Genomic DNA, 19,506 nt, shown 5'->3' with positions numbered 1-19,506 from the left:
TGGTAGACTCGAGATTTGCTGAGAGAATCAGTGGTCAGCCTAGTCTCTGGTACTAGCATTCCTACACAGAAGCACTTTTCTTAAATTCGGGGACTCCGCTGTCCTCTGGGGGTGTCCCGTCTGGTCAGAGTTGTGGCCTTTCTGTGATGGGTCCTGGTTTCTTCCTCTGTGGCAGGTCAGTTTCATTTGTTCTGTAACCGCACCTCCCACTGGGCCCAGACAATCTGTTTTTCATTTCCGAGATGAGTATAAAACCTGCTTTTTTACATCCCTGGAGATTTGGAGAATGAATGAATTACCTGAAATAGGGAACGATTTGTTACAGCTTATTTAATCATGTGCAGGATGATTTTCAAACTGACTTCAATTAATGGATCTTCCAAACGACGCCCTCTTCCAGCCCCCACACAGCCCTTTAGCACCTCATCCCCTGTGCACTTGGGGGAAGGTGAAGGGTATGGTATTTATAACAAGCAAGTCTAAGCATTAGAATTCCCAGAGAGTTACACAGGATGAGAACCTAGCCCAATAATAATAATCCTAAATGTTATTTATATGTGGTTTCTCCGCCAAAGTCATCTAGGTGGCTCCCAAAAGGACCATGCAGGAAAAATCCCACTGTCAGCATGTGCCAGAAGTCTTAATAAGTAAGGTTCAGGGGGCTTTAATTAAAAAGAGCTCATTTGGTGGCCTTTCTTCAGTTGGAATAAAGTCTGTTTCAGAGCCATGAGCTGTAGCAGTCAAGAACATTCTGTGAGGCCCATTTATCTGAGGAAGGCAGACTCCTGTGCCCATCTGAGTGTTTCTCTGCCCCGAATGGAATTCCATCATCAAGAGCTTCCTTGGCTAAAACATTGTCAGCTCCTGTGCAGGCAGGGCAGCGAAGGCCCAAAACACTGGGGAAAGCCATGCAAGGCATGTTACTTTTCAAACAGTGCTTAATGCAGTATTAAGCAAAGAAGATTTCTCTGGATCATGGATAAGTGTGGCTGTCAGTATAACTGTCACTACTGAGTGAATTGGAACATCAGAAAGAGCATTTTTAAAACCCAGTAATCATTTTTATCCATTACTTTACAAATACGTTTCTACTTACTGATTCCTATGGAGATGGCATATACATAAGAAAAAAAAAACAAAAAACAGCTAACTTCAGAGTCGCTACTGGAGAGAATGAAGCTTGCCATTACTTAAGGAGAAATACTCAGGTTTCCAACTCCATCTTAGATTTTGTAGTCTTATGCCTGATGGGGCCTGGCCCTCATCGGCAAGACACTGCAGGTACTTTTCAGCCGGTCCCTGAATGGCAGCCAGCCCACTGAGTCGAAGAGGAATCTTTCATGTTACCTGCCAGTTCTGGTGGACCAGCCCACTGGCGTTCGTGGATTCTGCATGTTAAGCTGTTGACCTGGCGACCTGCAGAGTTCCAGGGAGTCCGTTTCTGCTCAAAGAAAACAGCTCTGATTGGCAATAGCAGCTAATGAATTCTTACTTGGAGGCAAACATTGACTTCACCTTTGAGCCTCGAAGAGCCTTGGGAAAGCTCAGGCTACTCAGAGCTTTTTGAGGAATTTCACCTTAGAGCTGAGGATTTGAGCAAGATCTTGTCAGTGGAAGATGAGAGGTCAGTGTCCTGCAGGCAGGGGACTTCACAGGTGGTGGGGCCCAGCCGCCTGCCCCCCAAGCAGGTCAGTGCCTGAACCAGCTGCTAAACTGTTTAAAGGAAATTCTAGCACCGAGGGTTCATGTGACCTTACAGAGCACTTGGTGTTAGAGTCAGGAAGTGGGTAGCTTGTGACCATCTTCCCTCCTTTTATAGAGGAGGAGGTCAAGGATCAGGCTGGTGCCAAGGTCACCGAGCTCGTTAACAGCACAGCTCCACTGTTTCCCAGACAGAAATTTCAAGGACCAGCTTTGGTGATGTGACAGATAAATATAGCCTAACATTTTGTCATGAAAGTGGTCAGGAACTCTGGAAACCAGGAGCAGATGCAGCTCCACAAGAAGCATGATAAGAATGTCCCCGCGCCTGCTGTGGAATGCAAGGGCGGGAGCATCCCTCAGCTCCCGCGGGGAGCACCTGCTCCAGGACCACTGCCCTCGTGGCCACCGTGTCTTGGCATGGACTTCTAAGCATTGAAAGGCTGATGACCCCAAAGGAATGAAGGAGGATGCCAGTTGTAGGTGCCAAGCTGATTAATTAGGACAGAGCTGCCACTGGTCCAGAGCCACTGCAACCAGATGTGGAAAAGTAGAAGAGGGATATGAAGAGGCAGAAAGGAGGACATGAAAATCTGCCTCGGTCACAGCGATGGGGGCTAAGTCCAGAGAGGCTTGCTCAGAACTCTAGCCTTTGTCACTTGATAGGCTTATCGTCCTTTATTTATGAAGGTTTATATCGCATGTGCATACATTTCTGGTTAATATGTTGATCGAGCAAGCATTTCGTGGAGATTAGTTCTGTCTAAGGCATTAGGCTAGAACAATGGATAAGACACAGTTCCAACCTGGGAATCTCAGTGTCCAGTGGAGTAAGCCAAAACCAATGAGACTGCCACACGAAACGTGCTGTAGTAGGTTTGAGATTACGGAATGACGCTGGCGTGGGAGCACCTAAGCCTAATTGTAAGAACTGAAGAGTACTTTAAAGAAAAGGTGACACGTGTACTGAGTCTTCTACTCCTTAGGGATAAAGAATGGAGCTCGTGTGTTCTAAGCCAGGGGTCTGAAGGCAAACCTTCTCTATAAAGAATAGTAAATAGTTCAGGCTTTGTGGGGCTAGAGGATCTCTTTTTCAGCTACTGCACTCTGCCGCTACAGTGCCACAGCCACTGGAGGCAATACATAAGTAATGGGTGTGACTTATCTCCAATAAAGCTTTATTTACAAAAACAGGAATCAGGTCAGATTGATCACAGGCCACAGTTTGTCAACCCTGTTCTAACCCCTTGATAAATGAGAAGCCATTTCATGCTCCCAAACTACCCTCTGCAGTAGGTCAGTGACAAAATTTAGGCAATTCGCCCCGAGTAATAAAGCCAGGGAGGGGAGGAGCAGGATTTGAACTCAGGCTATCTGCCTTCAACATCGAAGCCACTCACGCTTTGCTTATCTTTAAGATACGCCTGCAAATCACATCCTTGCTCCTTTCTTCCCCATCCCCTCTGTCCCTTGTTCCTGTGTTCTTTGTCCTGAACTCTTTTTTTTGTACATCCATAATATACTCAGCACAGTTCCAGGCACATTAGAGAATACATCAAAAGATGACAACACAGAATCCCTGTGTTCCATTGGTCTCTAATTCCATCAGGGAGACAGGAAGACTTTCATCCCGCTCTAGAGGGCTTGTCTCGCATGAAGAGAGTCCGTCTGAGTAACACTGCCGGCCTCTGCCCACCCAGCCCTCCCAGCCCAGGAGGGACGTATTCTAATCGGAGAGCCAAGAAGGAGAGGCTGGGCACACAGAACCAAGCTCCTGTTTTGCCCTCTTCCCCTTGGGAGCCAGGCTGCCCACAGGAGGCACCTGCTTTGCTCTGTTCCTCTGATGCGATCTGGGGGAGGGAAGGCTCTGCTCTGTGGAGTGGCACCTTCCCCAGTGCCGCCTGTGATGGGACTGTGCTGCGAATTCTGCTTGTCTAATAGCAAACTGATCAGCAGTGAAGGTGCTGTTGGGGTCTTTTGTCTGGTTTCTCAATGAGTTTGTAATGTGCTGGGTATGGAAGGCATTATTAATTGGATCTGTTGAATCCCCCGACAGACAACGGGAGACAGGAGAAGTACCCTCTGCTTCCCCTTCCCTTTACAAAAGGACTGAGATTTCTGATGCTACAGACAGTTTCCGGAGGAACAAGCAGAGGCGGCATGGGACTTACCAGGAGGGTGGGTGGGGTGGACCCCTTTACCGTGGAGACGGGCAGGTTTTCTGGGATGAATATGGCTGAGCTCCTTATGCACTTTTGTTGCTGCTTTGAGACAGGATCTCGGGGCTCCCACGCTTTGAGTATTTTTTCCCTAGGGCCTCTTGTCTGGGGAGTCTGACCCAGAAGCCTCGCGTAGGACACAGGATAGTTTCAAATGTCCAGGGTGTTCCTTGAATCATAGAAACTTAGAATTAGAAAGAAGTGTAGAGATAATTGAGTCCCATTCTATAGCAGTAAATCACACACACAGGCTCCCTCAGAATCACTTGGAGAATTAAAATAAATTACAAATGCCCATTTGCCAACCCTTAGAGTCTGATTCAGTGGTTCCGGGGCGGAGGTAGGAGCGGGGAGAGTATTCTAACAAGCAGCCAAGTTTGGTATATCTGACAGGCGGATCACCCAACATTCATGTCAACACTGCCAGTGACAGGAGCTCACCACCTCCCAAGACGGCCAGTCCTGATGTCACATTTGAATACGGTGGCAGGGAATACAGTGCTGACTGAAGCCCCTTTTAAGTGTTGGGGTCACGGAGTAACCTGCAAGGAAGCAGCACCGAGCTGTTGCAGAGACTCGTCTTACTCGCCTGGCGCTGTCTCTCTCAGTTCTCGGCCTCACGTCAGAAGGCTCCGGCCATGGCCATGTGTGCACTTGCGCTTCTGCGTTCAGCTCTGGGAACTCCGGTCCCACACTGGGAACTCCGGTCTCACACTGGGAACTCCGGCCCCACACTGGGAACTCCGGTCCCACACTGGGACTGCCCACTGACTTCCGGGCTCCTGGCTCAGTGCCAGCTACCTTGACAATGGCTTGACTGTTTTCTTCTTCCTTTCCTCTTCTCTCCTCTCTTATCCTCTCCTCTCCCCTTTTACCGAGGTGTAAGTGATGTACAATCAAGTTAACACAAGTAAAATGTACAATTTGATGAATCTTGACATATGTTTATGTCCATGAAAACATCACCACAATCTAGATGAGCGTATCCATCACTCCCTAGTGTTTCCTCGTGCCCTTAGTCATCCCTCGCTTCCGCCTCCCATCCCCAGGCGACTGCTGAGCTCTCTGCTTGGCTATTTTCTGATCGGGAGCTCCCACCTGGTCTCGTCCCAGCTAGTTACCCTCCTGATCCCACCTGCCAGTGCCCGAGGGCTCCAGCTTCTCTGTAGCCCTCACACTAGCTGTACGAGGGAGGTCTTCATGTCTCCATTTTGCCTGTGAGGTGATATCATGGCTGACTTAGTCAAACGCGGTGCTGAAATTGAGCTTTATCTGTAGATTCTTCTGTTGTAACAATTTGGAATCCTAGCCATAATGGATTTTTTTTTCTTCTGAAATGCACTAATTCCCTCATTAGAAACTTTCCTGGTGTAAGTGGACTGTACCTAAGATAAAATAAAGGGTTCTCTAGATTCAGAGTCATTCACAACTTACTATTATTCTGTATTGATCTTATTTCTAGTAGACGAGAAATTTTCAACATTTCACAGGCAGTCTGTATTCCCATAAATATTGCTTGACTGCTGTAAGAGCCTGTTGGCATGGCTGATTTCCAAACTGATTGGAAACATACCCATTTGCCTTGGCAGGGGGTAGAAAGGCAGGATAGCCCCTCACAATCCCACAATGACGGTGTGTGAAGCAAATTCTCCCGTTTGGAATTTATTTACATCAGCCTTGAATCTGTGGAACATTTGATATGATTTTACCATTTTCTTCTCATGAAAGGTAATTTTCTGGGTAAAATGTAACTAGAACATTACAGAACTACTAGGATTTTTTTTTTTTAAATAGTAGCAAAGATGTTCTCTAAAGTCGTAGTACACTTTACCCCCAAATGAAAAACAGTATGAATTATGTCTACATTAAATATTTGGAAAATCTCAGCAATGACAACAGCAAGACACATTTCTTTCAAGATACATGAAGCTAGTTTGGTCAGATTCATAGGCATAACCCACAAGTGACTCTAGCGTCATTTCGCTGTAGAGCCCCCCACACCCGTCTCACCCATCGGGGCATGGAATGACTGGCCAGTCATCAAGCTCCATTACTGCTCTTGCGTAGCACGGGCCGGCTCTGCTCTGTCTTTAGGGAGCTGCTCCCCTGTCAGTGGCATGTATAAATTTGGTTTTCTATAGTATTTTTTTTTTCAGATAATGCTCCTTTTCATATTCTTTAATTCAATAAGTATTTATTGAGCCCTTACTATATTTTAGATGCTTGCTCTGCAACAGTAAAAACAGAAGAACCACACGGAGGTTATATTCTAGTAAGGAGACAGTAAATGAAATAAATCAGTAAATATATATGGTATAGTAAATGGTTATAAGTGCTGAGATGAAAAATAAAGCAGGGAAGGGGACCGGAAAGGCACGTGCGTGCGTGTGTGTGTTGGCAGAAGGCTTACAGTTTTAGAAAGTGAGTTTCAAGTAACCCTGTGTTTAAAACTCAAGCTTATGCGCTTTTACTTTATTGGTGAGAAAATTCCAGGGAAGCAAGAGTGAGGGACAGGAGCAGTGAGGCAGGAAGGGCGTGAGAATCAAGGCAACGCTGTGTTCCATGGAAGTCACTGCTGGGTGTCAGAGGCAGACGATCACTGCATCTCACGGGCTGACTTCCGAGGGGCCCTAAGAACCATTATGTCTCAGGGTATCAGTCTGAAGGCAGGAAGGGAAAAGAAATAGACCATGGGCTCCCGTATCCCTTTGGGATGTTAACTTCGCCACAGTTCTGGTGCATGTGTGTGGGCAGCAATCAGGTCCTGTGTGGCATCTGCTACCTTGCACAGGTGGGGAAGCTCTGAAGTGTGACACGGGGGGCATACAGTGTGGGCGTGACGGGAGGTGTTGCTGGGTTGTGCCCACACTACACTGGTGGGAGCCCCCCCCCGCCCCCAGGGTCAGTGCTGCAGTGGCAGCTGGAGCAGAACTAGTGGCCAAGAGCCCTGGAAACAAGAGAAACCAAGAGTATCTGAGTTTTCAGGTACTGCATACGAGGTACCTGATGCAGAGAGTGGCCAGGGATGGGAGACCCACCAGGAAGGTGACATTTGCATAAAGTCCAGAAGCTATGTCATTATTGGGAGAAGAGTGTTTTAGGCAGAGAGAATCCATGTCAAGGCATTCGGGTGGGGAAACCTGGCATGTCCATGGGCCCAAGGAGGCCAAGGCAGCTGCAGTGGCACCAGGGGGGAGGAGTGGGTAGGAGAGGTTGGGGGTTGGAGCTCAGGCAGGGCTCTCAGTCTTGGAAGGATTGGGGTTTTACTCCAAATAAAGCCACTGGGTAGGGAGGTTCCTGCAGAGTTCTGGCATGATCTGACTCACCTTGCAAAAGTCTCTGTGCTGCTCTGGGCAGAGCAGACTGAAGAGGCCAGAACAGAAGCAGGGCGAGTGCTCAGGAGGCAGAGGTGACGGGGACCGAAGTGCAGCAGTGTGGTGCTGAGATGGGGCTGGATACCGGGGTCACTTTGGAGGACTCCTGGTGGGTTAGATATATACGCAGGACGTGAGAGAAAGAGAGGAGTCAAAGATCGCGGCTTTCAAAGTTTGTGTTTTCAGCAATTAGAAGAATGAACTCACCACTTCTCGAAATGAAGAAGATGGTGAAAGGAAATAGGGTCTGGGCATAAGAGCAGAACCTCAGCTTCGGACATCTAAGGTTTGAGAGAGTGAGTAGGTGGCTGGACAGTGGAGAGATTTGGACTAGAGATGTGACTTTGGCTGATGGATCACCTTGAAAGCCATCAATCCGGATGAGATTGTCCAGAGGATGAGTGGAGGCAGGAAAACAGACAGGTCTAAGCCCTGAGCTTAGAGGTGTTTAGAGGTTGGGAAGATGAGAAAAAAACATCAAGAAGATTAAGGAGGAGTGGCTAGAGAGACAGAGGGAGAACCACGGGGTGCAGGAGCCTAGGAGCCAAGTAAGGACAAGGCTTCAGATGTTTGTGAGTTGCAGAATAACAATCAGGGAGGAGGCCGCCCCCTTTATCTGTGGGCACCTCTGAACGTCAGAGCCACCCCGAGGTTCCTCTTCATTTCCTTATCGGTAAAACAGTAACATCTCTTAAAACGCTGTTGCTAGAAGATTTCACAGAAAGCCTCGTAAACTATTATGCATGACACACAAAGTGGGCTTCATAGCACATGCTAGTTACATCAGTCATATCTGCTTGGTCTGAATCTGGTCTCTCTCTCTCTCTCTCTCCATCTTCTCTTTTTTTCATTTTCTCTCTTTCCTTATTTCTGTCTTTTTCATTCTTTTTGTCCCTCCCTCCCTTCTTCCTTTTTACCCTTCCTTCCTTTATGTCTTTTTTCTTTTTTCTTTTTTTTTGGTGGAGCAAGAACCCAGAAGAGAGAATTATGCTTTAGAGAGTATCACCTCTAAGATGTATCATAGGATGTTAAATGTGGCTTTTTATGTTTTTTTCTGAGTTTTCAGTTTTGGCCAAGGCCTCCGAAGGCTAAGAACAATAGATAATCAAATCACTCATGGAAGAAATGCTATGAGATTATGAAGTAGATTTTGTGACCTTTAGCTCATGGCCCACCTTGAGGTACACCAGACATCCTTAAAAGAGGCAAAAATCAGAGGAAGAGAATTTTTTTGAAGACAGTTGTCAGGGTGTTGGGAGTTTCCCTCACATGAAGCCAAGTGAGCCAAGGATACCTTTCAGGGGGTTGACACGTGTCCCTGGACATTTAAGGACTCCAGAGTCTGGTTCCTCTTGCAGGTCTGAAAACCTAAAGGCTAGAGGCTGTCTGAGCAGCTGGCCAGCAGCAGAGTGGAAAGACAAGACCGCTCAGTGAAGAGGTGGATGCCCAGAATGGTGCTCCCTGAGGACCGATGGTGACTGCACTGGAGAAATCCACCTGAAAGTCACCTTGAAAGGGACCCCAGCAGAGGGGACCACCAGACATGGCAGCACTACCCCAGCAGGGGGTGTGCGGCATGAGGGCGGAGGACTATCTGATGCCAGGGGAGATTATAAGGGGCAACATGAGGCATCGTTCAAGTCATTGGACTCTAGAGCTGGATTGCCCATGTTCAAGTCCATGCTTTGCATTTTCGAACTGTGGGCAAGAATTAGACCATCTTTGTGCTTTTATTTCCCCACTGTGCTGTGAGTCTAATCCCAGGGAGCACAGGAAGTACCAACACTCGATTACACCCACGCAGGTCCTTCAAACTCTTTCCACTAATCCTTCCCGCCCTGAGCTCAAGGCTGAGGGTCTTGAAACTGACACAGTGAGTTGGAAGCAAAGTTAAGAAGAAAGAGAGGGCTTCCTCCCTTCTGACTAAGATGCTCAAGGCTCTTCCTCCTCCCCTCTCATCCCAATAAATTTCCCAACCTAAGTCAGGCCCAAGTGAGGGAAAAGTGAGGCACTCTAAATAAACACAAGAAAAATAAAAAATAAAAATATGGGTAAGAGATTGCACTGGTCTGGCCTGGAGCTGTATCTGGGAGTGACCGGAAAAGCTATAGGATGAGTTTGGGGCATTACTCAGGGTGGGGGAGGCCAAGGCAACAGGGGGCTCAAAGGGCACCCTTGTAGGAAGGAACCAAGTTACTTTCTGCTTATAGCCACTCATGCCTGATAAACTCATTCAATAAATGCAAGTTTAGGGGTTGTTTTGGAACTGGATTTTCCAGCAATTACTTCTAGTTCTGCCCGTTGGCTTGGAGCAGAGAAATCTCTCAGCCCCCTCACTCTAGGAGTTAGGTAGGCAGTGGTGTTATTTCTGGGCTAGTCACTTCCCTCCCATGATATCCAAATACTATTTGAAATTCTGGAGCTTCAGGTTTCTCTAGAAGAAACTGGGGCATATTCTGAGATGAGGAAATGTGGGACCTGTCAGCCTTATTGCAGATCCATGGAGAAGACCTGAAGAAGCTTTTTAGGAGTTTCAACTCCCTACAAAACCCTTTGCCGAGTTATTCCCCAAGGTATAGGGATCTTTCTCCGTTTTTCTAAGTGTCTTGGAAATTCCTTATCCTTGAGCAGTTTTCTAATTTTATTATTATTATTTGGTTGTTGCTATTCATATTTTTCCCTGTGGCTTGAAACTTCTAGCTAATATTTAAAGTTGTTCCTGAATCATGTACTTTCCTTACCTTACTGTTCAGGTATCTTTCATTTTGGCAAATAACAGTTAGCAGCTGTGATTAAAATATGGTGCCAGTGCTTCAGGACTGATACAGAAGATGGTCTTCCTGCAGGACAGATGGCACCTCCGGCATTACTCAGACCGGCCATCTAAGCCCATGTGGCTTTGGATGTGTGCCTGAGGTCAAGGGTCAAACCGACTTGTAAGTGGGCCCCGGGCCAGCTTAACAGATGGGGGAGGATGGAGAAAGCCAGCAGACCACATGAGCCCCAAAGAGAGTCCATGCACAGGGAGAGATTGTAGCATTTTACGATCTCCTCAAAAAGGCCCTGGGACTTAAACACAATAATTATGGTTTACCACAGGAACGAGGCGTTTACAGAGAGATTTCTACACATCTCCAGTCAAAGCCTTCAGGCATGGAATCTAGTGGGAGAACCCTGAACCTTAGCCTTTATCTGAATTGACCAAAATAGCTCCTCTGGGGCAGAAAACTGGGACTTTTCTATATTGATAATTTTCTCTCTTCTGGCAAATCCTGAGGATAGACTGAGCTGTCTCGGTCCGCATGGTCCTGGGTGATCTGAACACTAGAGGGAGGGCCCTGATGACCGGGGCAGGGAGTGGGTGGGCAGAATGGGGCGCTGAGGCAGCTCAGACCTGCAGAAGAAATGGGTTTCAGGACTTTCTCTTCCTCTTCTGTGACCTTTTCTTCCTATCGCTTTCTTCTGCAGAGCATTTGTGCCATAAATAATCTGTTGTACAGATGACGTTCCGGAGTTGTCTCTATCTGTGGCAGTTGGCTGGCTCTGGGTCCTACCAGCCAAGTGTCAGGGGTGCCCTCGCAGGGGACGGGGCTGGGACAATAAAGAACATCATGTGCCCTTCTATATCTAAACTTACTTTTGTTCCACAGGCAACATACTTACCTGGCCAGGAAGGTTGGAAATGGTTTCCATGGTGTTTGGAGACTCATGAGTGGATTTCTAGGGGAAGCTGGAGGCAGTCTAACTCGGTAGAGCAGCCAGAGGTATTGTAGATGGAGAGGAAGAGAGCACACGCTCTTCCTCATTCCAGGTGACAGAAAAGGCAAACAAGAGGGAGAGCTGAGTGCACTGATGGCTAAGCTTTACGGACTCGGTTCTACCTTAGGCTGCACATCTGAGTTTGAAAGACACCACCAGCGAAGCTGTCTTACAGCGGTGTGCTGCATTCAGTAGGATCATCGAAGAGCCATCTAACAGAACAGTTGGGAAAGTAGATGGATCCCAGCATCACAGGTGTACCTAGCTGGCCGTCACCTTTATAAAATTGTGTGTGTGTGTCAAAAGGTACTTAGGCCATGTTCAATAATGCTCATAGCTTTGGTTCTTTACCGCTATTCAGAATTTATCTAACACATCTTACTGTTTTGCAGACATTATCTTCAGCACTTTACAACTGTCATGCCTTCTGTTCTCATAGCAACCTTATGACATAAGCACTCGTCATTTGTGTTTTATAGACGTGAGATTAAGTAACTTCTGCAAGGTCACACAGCTAGTGTGATGCAGACTAGGATTCGGACCCTGCCTCCAGGGTTCGGCTTTGTTTTGTACCCCATAACTATAGCTAATTAGCAATGTGCATGTCTTTAGAGATGGGGAGCCGCTGATGGACAAGGGCCAGATCTAGTTTACTTTTGATTTTCCCTTGCAAGTAAGGCAGGGCCTGGTACTAAGTTGGCACGCAGTGAGTGTATTGTTAAACCACAACTCTTGGCACCAACAGCCATGCCATTATCTCCTCCATGGCACAAAACTGTAGAATAAACAGCTTTCGTTTGTGTTTTGTGCCCTGGCTGCCACTCAGGCTATTTGCCACATTCCTCCCGGGGCTGTGTGCCCTTGACTCTTCCTGAATGTTTATTATTACAGGAAGCAGCTCAAGATGAACAGCCGGTTGCCAACTAGGTGTGACCAGCCTCTCAGGTCTGTTTGTTCCGGCCACAGATAGCCACCCACGGCACAAAGCAGCACTTTTGAAAGAGCCTCCTCCCTCAAGATTTCTTTCCTCCGCCCTGGGAAGTTGCCTAGCAACCTCCCCTCTCCCCTCTCCCGCCTCACATGGACTGCCATTCTTATTCATCACCCACCACCAAGCCCCCAAACTCTCTTCTGTGCTGTTAACTCCTTGCATCTCTCTACCTCATTATCCCATTGGATAAGGGACTCCATTTTCAAACCAAACAGCCTGACTGGGAAAGCATCCCTTGTTTTCTCATCTGTTCCATCTTTCTAACATCCTTTTAATATTAACCTCGAGGTCAAACTACCAAAGGAGAGAAAAACCCCAAACCAAATCAAAATGAAAAAACCTATGGACTGGAATTTCCCAAGAGGTTTAGTCAAGCTTCAAATAACTTTTTTCCTCCACTTAAATTAAATCAGATCATACCATATACCCATCACGTCTGATACCATCATGTGTCATCTGACAGGACATAGAGACGGGATGGGATGTAATATATGAAAATAATATGCAACATTTTCACTTATTCTGGCACCATAAGATTTTTCCTCTATCGTCCCATTCAGAGCCTAGAAGAAAAGAAAACTCCCAACTCTCTCTCAAAGGCCATCAACAAGAATGGCATGGCGGGTGCTGGTGCCACTTGCTGCTCCTTTGCCTGCTGAAGAACCCAACCACTGGAGACAGGCAACAGATGTCGCATTTCCAACCCCACTTCCTCTATAGAGAAAGGCAGGTTCCCTAGAAAACATAGGGAGAAACATTGCTTCTTAATATCAGGCATTTACTTGGCCCCAGCCCTGAGTTTTCACAAACACATGTACATCTCTCAATTCCTAACTCTAGACTATTGCACTTATTACTGAGAGGAGAATGCAGCCTGTCACCACAGTCCGGTTGTCAGCATGCAGATGATGAGCTGGTTGGCTTTACTTCTCCAAGAACACACATCCAGTAACCCTCTGCTTTCGATAGCACGTAACCAGCAACCCCCAAAGTGACGAGTTGCTAACAAGATAACAAGATTCAAAAGAACAAAAATACTATGATGCTGCCTAATCTTTAGAACAATCCTTGAACACAGATTTCCAACCCTGTGAGGCCTCACGTGATCCTCTGCAATCTGATCAGAGCAACCCGGAAGAGGGTGTGAACTTCAAGGACAGCCCAGCTGGCTGCGCCTTTGCCATTTGTAGAAATGGAGGGGACGTCAGTCTCTCTCAGGGTCACTGTGTACAGTTATTTAGGTTGCACACCACGCAGCCTGCACAACCATGTGGGGCAGCTCTAGGCCTTTCAAAGCTCATCGTTATTCAGTGGTAGGGAGTGTCCTTTACTCCTCCACCTTCATCCTCCCATTTTTTTCTGTCCTGCATATCCATTCTGCCTAAACGAGTCATCATTTTCATAACTACATTTGCATCATATTGGACTTTAAAATCCATTTTAAAAAATTCCAATCTGTATCTCTTCATTTTACCGTGGACTGGTTTTCCGGTAAAGAAGGATGGGAGCTGGAGTGCCGTCAGGTCCAAGCCCAGCCTCCCCTAAATTCTCTTTCTTCTTTAGGTGCCCACCCTGGGCCCAAACCTAGATCTGACAGCAGAAATGTAGGAGTGGGCAGGTGAGAGATGCTTGGTCCCAGGTCCGTAGGGAGTCACACAATTTAATAATAAACTCCATGTGGTAGTTTCACTAAACTAGTTATTTCTTCTTTATCTCTTAGGCTCAGAAGACTGGGTTCTGTTAAAATTACTGCCACAATCCACAGTAGGAATGCCGGAGGACACAGAAGTGGCGGGCAGTGTGAGCGTACACAAATTTATGTCACTGAATCAATTCTGTACAATTTTTCATTCCTGCAGAATGTCTTTCAAGGTGTTCCTTGCTGAACTTTGGGGAAATTTTTTCTAAATGGAACAAGACTGGAGGAGAAATGTCTTATCATCCTTGGGAAAGGTAGGCATAATATTAGTTTTATGTAACCGTTACCTTGATAATAATCACTACTATCTACTGTGTGCCTGCTCAGTGCCAGGCGCTGGGATAAATGCTTGATGTTAATTTTCTCACTAGGTTCTCTCAACAGCCCTGTGAAGTAGGTACTATCACTTTCCCCATGACACAGATGATAAAACTGTGGCTCAGAGCGGCTTAGTAACTCCTGGCGGCCGGTGAGCCAGATGTCAGAGCCCAATGCCTCCTTCCAAATGAGCTCAAGTTAACTTTAATCATTCATTCTGCTCTGAAGCAATTCCTTTCCTAAAGCGGAAAAACCTACATTCAACAACAAACAAAAACAAATCAAGAAACACTGTTAATTACTAACTAGGAAGCAGCAGCTGGGGATTATTCGCCCTGGGCCCTGCAAGCCCTCTGGCGACTCTATTCCTTTTATTAAACACACCCTCTCTGCTCTCTTCTCATCTTCTCCAAAAGCCTTGGAGCACAAATAGCTGATTCGTTTAAAGGCTCCACCCAACCTGTGTTCCCTGACTACTTCTAGTTTGCAGAATGAAGGAGAAACAATATGATCTCCACATTGAGAGAGCTAGTTAAGGGTGGTTTGGCTACGTTTGCTGCTGCTTCTGCTGCTCCCACCTCTGCCAACGGGTCCCTCAGATGCTTCCTCTGCACTTGCCTGCGGTTTGTAATCTCCGAGCCCCTGCAGCTCTGGGAGAACAGAAGGAACTACACGGTCTGGGTAGCTACTCCTGAGGACTTAGAGCTCACAGTCAAAGGAATGGGAGCCAAGAGAAGCAATAAGGCACTCTTCTCTTGATTCATCCGTAAGCAGGTTTTGATCAGAATAGGGAGACATAGAGCTATCAAACTCTCTCAAAAAAACAAGAGTCTTCTGAGCGCCAAGATCAGTATGGACCAATCATGATAATTTGGATCAGACTCCCTGACAATCTAATGTCCGTCCCAGGGTGGCCCCACACAGCTGTGTAGGTTGAACACCAAACACCCTAGGGAGCACCACTGGGAACTTCATAGATGTAGAAGGCTCGTATATTTATTGCAACACATTTCTAGCAGGTAGTAGCAAGTATCTTGATGAAGGGATGCCTTGTGGTTATGCACACAAAGGTGCCATATGGGCTGGGGGATGACTCTGTTACTCCTGGTGAAGGAGGCAGATGGCTCAGGGGCAGGGAGACTCTGAAGTGGCAAGCACAGTAGACAGGACATCTACATGGAGAAATGAAAGAGCTCCTGGGTTTGAAGCTGGCTTCGCCAGTTACCAACTTCAGATAAATTCCTTAGCTTCTGAGTCTCAGTTCTTATCTTTATCATGGGCATAATGATAGCTGTACCAATGCTGCAGGTTCATTGTTCAGGTTAAGAATATACATGTATGACAGAAAAATATCAAGAAATGAAATAAAATAAAAACAATCTGTAATCCCTCCACCATGCACACATAAAAAGAATATACATGTATGTATATGCACATGTGCCTACGTGTGTGTGTGTGTGTGTGTGTGTGTGTGTGTGTGTGTGTGTTTGCCTGACTGGCTGGCTGGCTATCTATCTATTTATCTATCAATCGATCATCTATCATCTGTCCATCTATCACCTGGCCTATGTTAGGCACTTGAAAAATTATAGCTCTTATTATAAACCAAAAGAATCTAAGCTGAAACCTAGATTCTTCATTGAGAACATGCCACAGCAGTTCTGCTCATGTTTCCCAGCTAGCCCCAAACAGAAAAATGGTTTTCAGGTAATGAAACTGGTCAAGAAATGTAATGTCAAGTTTATCCGTGATCAATATCTGGAACATCACCACTAAAGGTTTTAGAGCATTCACTGCTTCCTCTGATGAAGCTATGCTGCGTTGCAAGAAAATGAATGGACGATGACAGGATTCTGAACTGGACAAATATTCATTCTTTGACCGATTGCTTATTTTGTGCCGAGTACTGGGCTAGGGGCCTTGGAAGCAGAAGAGGAGTTGGTATAGGTTAGGTGAAGGTAACAAATAGACCGAAATAGAAAATGCCACAAGACTATGGAAGATTGTACCTTCCTCGTGTAAGTGTTCTGACGAGGTGCTCAGGTCGAGGGAACAACTCTCCTCCCATCTGCGGTTCCTTTCATCCATCGCGTCTTCATGTCTGAAGACCTCGTTATCATCTACAACCTGCAAAGTTATGGGGAGAGAGCACAGGGGAGTAAGTATGGAAACTTTTTATGGGACAAGCAGGAAGTGGCACATGTCATTTCTGCTCTCATTCCCCTGGAGAGAACTGAGCCATGTGGCTGTTCCTAAGCACAAAGGAGGCTGGGAAATGTCGTTTAGCTTTGTTCCCGTGAAGGAGAGAACTAATGGTACTGAGGAGCTTGTGCCGACTTTCCCGGGACAACCCCAGGTGATGGCCATGCCATAAGAAGAGAGAATCGTCGGACATGGAAAACAAACCTCTGAACAACCTATGACTGGAAGTGGGTGTGACGAAGGCAGGGCCGTGTTCTGAAGAGTCATTGGGAAGACTGTGAAGTGATGAAGCCAAGGATGCCAGCTTCCACAAAGGGAGCTGGCAGCTGCAAACAAACAGGCCTATCTTTATCTGTGACAAGGGGAAAAGATACTGTCAGCTGCCCAGGGAGAGTGCCACCATCAGTGGTGCCGTTTTCTGCTACTAAGGATGTTGTCCCGGTCTACATCAGACTAATCCCAGTCAAGGTCTGTCTTGCTGGATATATTTCAAGTCCATCCTCTATGGGGGTAGAGGGGACTCACGACTTTGAAGAGGGGCTCTGCAGGGGAAATGGATGTGGTAAAGGACGGTATGTAGGAGCTCAAGGCCCCTGATAACCCATCTCTTCAGCTCAAATTGAAAACTGTTGGATCATCTAGATCTGAATTCTGATCCCTATAATAGATCTGTAGAGGGCAGATCTCTAAGATGGCCCCAAAATTTCTCCTCCCTGGTGTCCATACCCTGTATAATCCCCTTGACTGTGTATGGGACCTGCAAATGTGATGGGACAGTGGCTCCCTTGAAAATTTTCTATTCAATAGCAAGGGTGCTGGGATAGCCACTCTCATTATACATTATGTAAGATTCCATTGCATGTAACTAGAGAGAGATTCCTCTGCTGGGTTTGAAGAAGCAAGCTGCTATATTGTGAGAGGGCCACGTGACTAGGACCCAAGGAAGGGCTCTAGGAGCTGAGACTGACCCCTGGTTAAGAGCCAACAAGACGACAAGAACCTCAGCCTTACAACTGCAAGAGACCAAATTCTGGCAATCACATGAACTTGGAAGAGAACCCCAAATCTCAGGAGATGGCGGCCTCTGCCAACACCTTGATTTCAGAACAGAGAACCCAGATATCCTGTGCCTGGAATCTTGATGCACAGACACTTTCATATAATAAATTTGTGGTGTTTTAAGCTGCTAAATTTGTGGTAATTTGTTACACAGCAACAGGAAATAGAGGATACTTGAGAAAGTCACTTAACTTTCCTGAGCCTCCAGTTTTTGTGTGTTTTTTCTTGTTCTTGTTGTTCTTGTTAATCTCTAAAACAGGCGTTCCTTTTAGACTTCACGTAAGAATCACATGAGATAGCATATCTAAGAGCATTTTATAAATCATCAAGTTACCAACACTGGTAAAAAGGATTTATTAGTAACAAGCTGTAATGCCATAAACTAAAATTGAAGGGAAAAATAAGGAACTAAGCATTTCTCTTTAAAAAGTAGATCTAATTAGTTTTTATTTTTAGAAGTCATTCTGGTCTTCCCTGCTATTTATGATCTATTTTTTTCCTCCATGGCAATCAGAATTAGCAAGGCCTTCTGGCATGAGATTCAGTGTGATTCTGGGGAGGCAAACCAGAGCGTCTCCAGGATGGATTGCACTGTGTAGGTTATTTCTATTTAAGAAACTGCAAGAAAGTTCTGAACATTCTGCCCTCCAGCCAACTCGAGTTCCAAACCTTGCTGGAGTTGCCTTCACAGTGAAAATAAGAACAGGCCTAAAGACTTTAGGACAAGACAGAATCAACAAAAACTATCAGTGTCATAGGCACATATTATTGAATGACTTTTTAATTTGTAAAATCCTCCAAGGCTATGTCTGTTTGACTGGACTTGAGGATCCCCAGGGGCCTGCAGACTCCACTTAGGATCCCCAGAGAACTGCTGCCACACAGAAGCCAATGCCATAACAGATGGGGAATCAATTAGGAATGGGCTGGAACCTTTTTGACCGTTAGATATCACAGAGGCAGCTCTAGACAGCAAACATAGTCTTAGAATAGACAGGGCCTTTCGGGGAGTCTACTGAGGTCAACACTATTGTCATAATAATAGTAAGATATTTGCCTGTGTCTCATCTTAACATCTGCCCTGATGCTGCAAAGACAAGAGTAGGTAAAACAGCTGGCTCCTTAGCACTAATCAAGGCAGTGGTGCCAAACTGTCAGACACTTGCAGTAAAATAAATCACATTAAAAGCCACTATACAACCAAAGCCATGTCCATTTAAGAATGTTCTTGATAAAAAAAAAAAATACAAAAATACAAATTAATTTTATTCTCAACTCTTGAGTACATGCCGTTTTAATATTCTGAGTTACAAATGGGAAGTAGACACATAGCCCTTACGTTACATACCAATTATGATGATCGCAAGGAAAAATGCTTGTGATTGTTTGAGTTGTGAGCTAATCAGACACTTGTTTCCCCATGGAGCATCATTGCTATTTGAAAGCAGAGCTGACTAACTATGGCTATGCAGACTGAGGTATTAGGCAGACATTTTCTCAAAAATGAACCAAGTGAGACTTTCACTTCAAGGAAAACAACTGATAGTATTGGCTGCCAAAGACAACATTCGACTTTTCCAGCAAAAATTGGAAAAGTTAGAACTTCAAAAAACTAGTTGATAGCTTCCCAATTCTGAAAGACTTTTCTGAGAAACTCATAGTGATATTAATGACCATGATTTTAAAATATTGTGTAATGAAATGTGTCAATATGAGGAAGATCTGCATAACTTAGTAAACCAGTATTTTCCAATGGCCAGTGTTATAATACAATTTTATAAATCATGCGTGGATAAAAGAACCATGCAAAATGGATACAAAGTTGACCACTGGGTTTACTATAACAGAGTAGGAAAAGTTCATGGATTTGTTTTCAGATTACATATTTCAACTAACCTTTAAGAAATTATCACTTGTTGAGTTTTAGTGTAGTATCAAAGGAGACTATCCACAATTATATGAAAAGGCTGTTAAAATATACCTTCTTTTTCAACTACATACCTGCATGAGGCTGGATTTTTAAAATATACTTCAACCAAAAAATACCACAACTGATATGAGAATCCAACCGTCTTTTATTAATCTGGATGTTAAAGAGATCTGTAAAAATTCATATAATGCCACTCTTCTTACTGCCTTTTGTTTTGTTTTGGAAAATAAAACTGTTTTTCATTAAAATATATA

At 45.5% G+C, this 19,506-nt stretch overlaps 1 long non-coding RNA gene across 1 annotated transcript in view; it reads left to right on the top strand.

Moving 5' to 3' along the window:
* Positions 1-16,087, top strand: part of LOC120613296 (uncharacterized) — a 44,147-nt gene extending 28,060 nt beyond the window's left edge. The window contains exons 2-4 of the long non-coding RNA XR_005655656.1: positions 8,653-10,230; positions 10,945-13,662; positions 13,765-16,087. This is a non-coding gene — a long non-coding RNA (uncharacterized LOC120613296). The remainder of the gene's footprint in view (positions 1-8,652; positions 10,231-10,944; positions 13,663-13,764) is intronic.
* Positions 16,088-19,506: the final 3,419 nt, after the last annotated feature.

This window comes from Pteropus medius, unplaced genomic scaffold (genome assembly GCF_902729225.1).
Source record: "Pteropus medius unplaced genomic scaffold, Ma_sr-lr_union100, whole genome shotgun sequence".
NCBI lineage: Eukaryota > Metazoa > Chordata > Mammalia > Chiroptera > Pteropodidae > Pteropus > Pteropus medius.
Note: the sequence above shows the minus strand (reverse complement) of the source record. Positions and strands in the feature narration are given on the sequence as shown.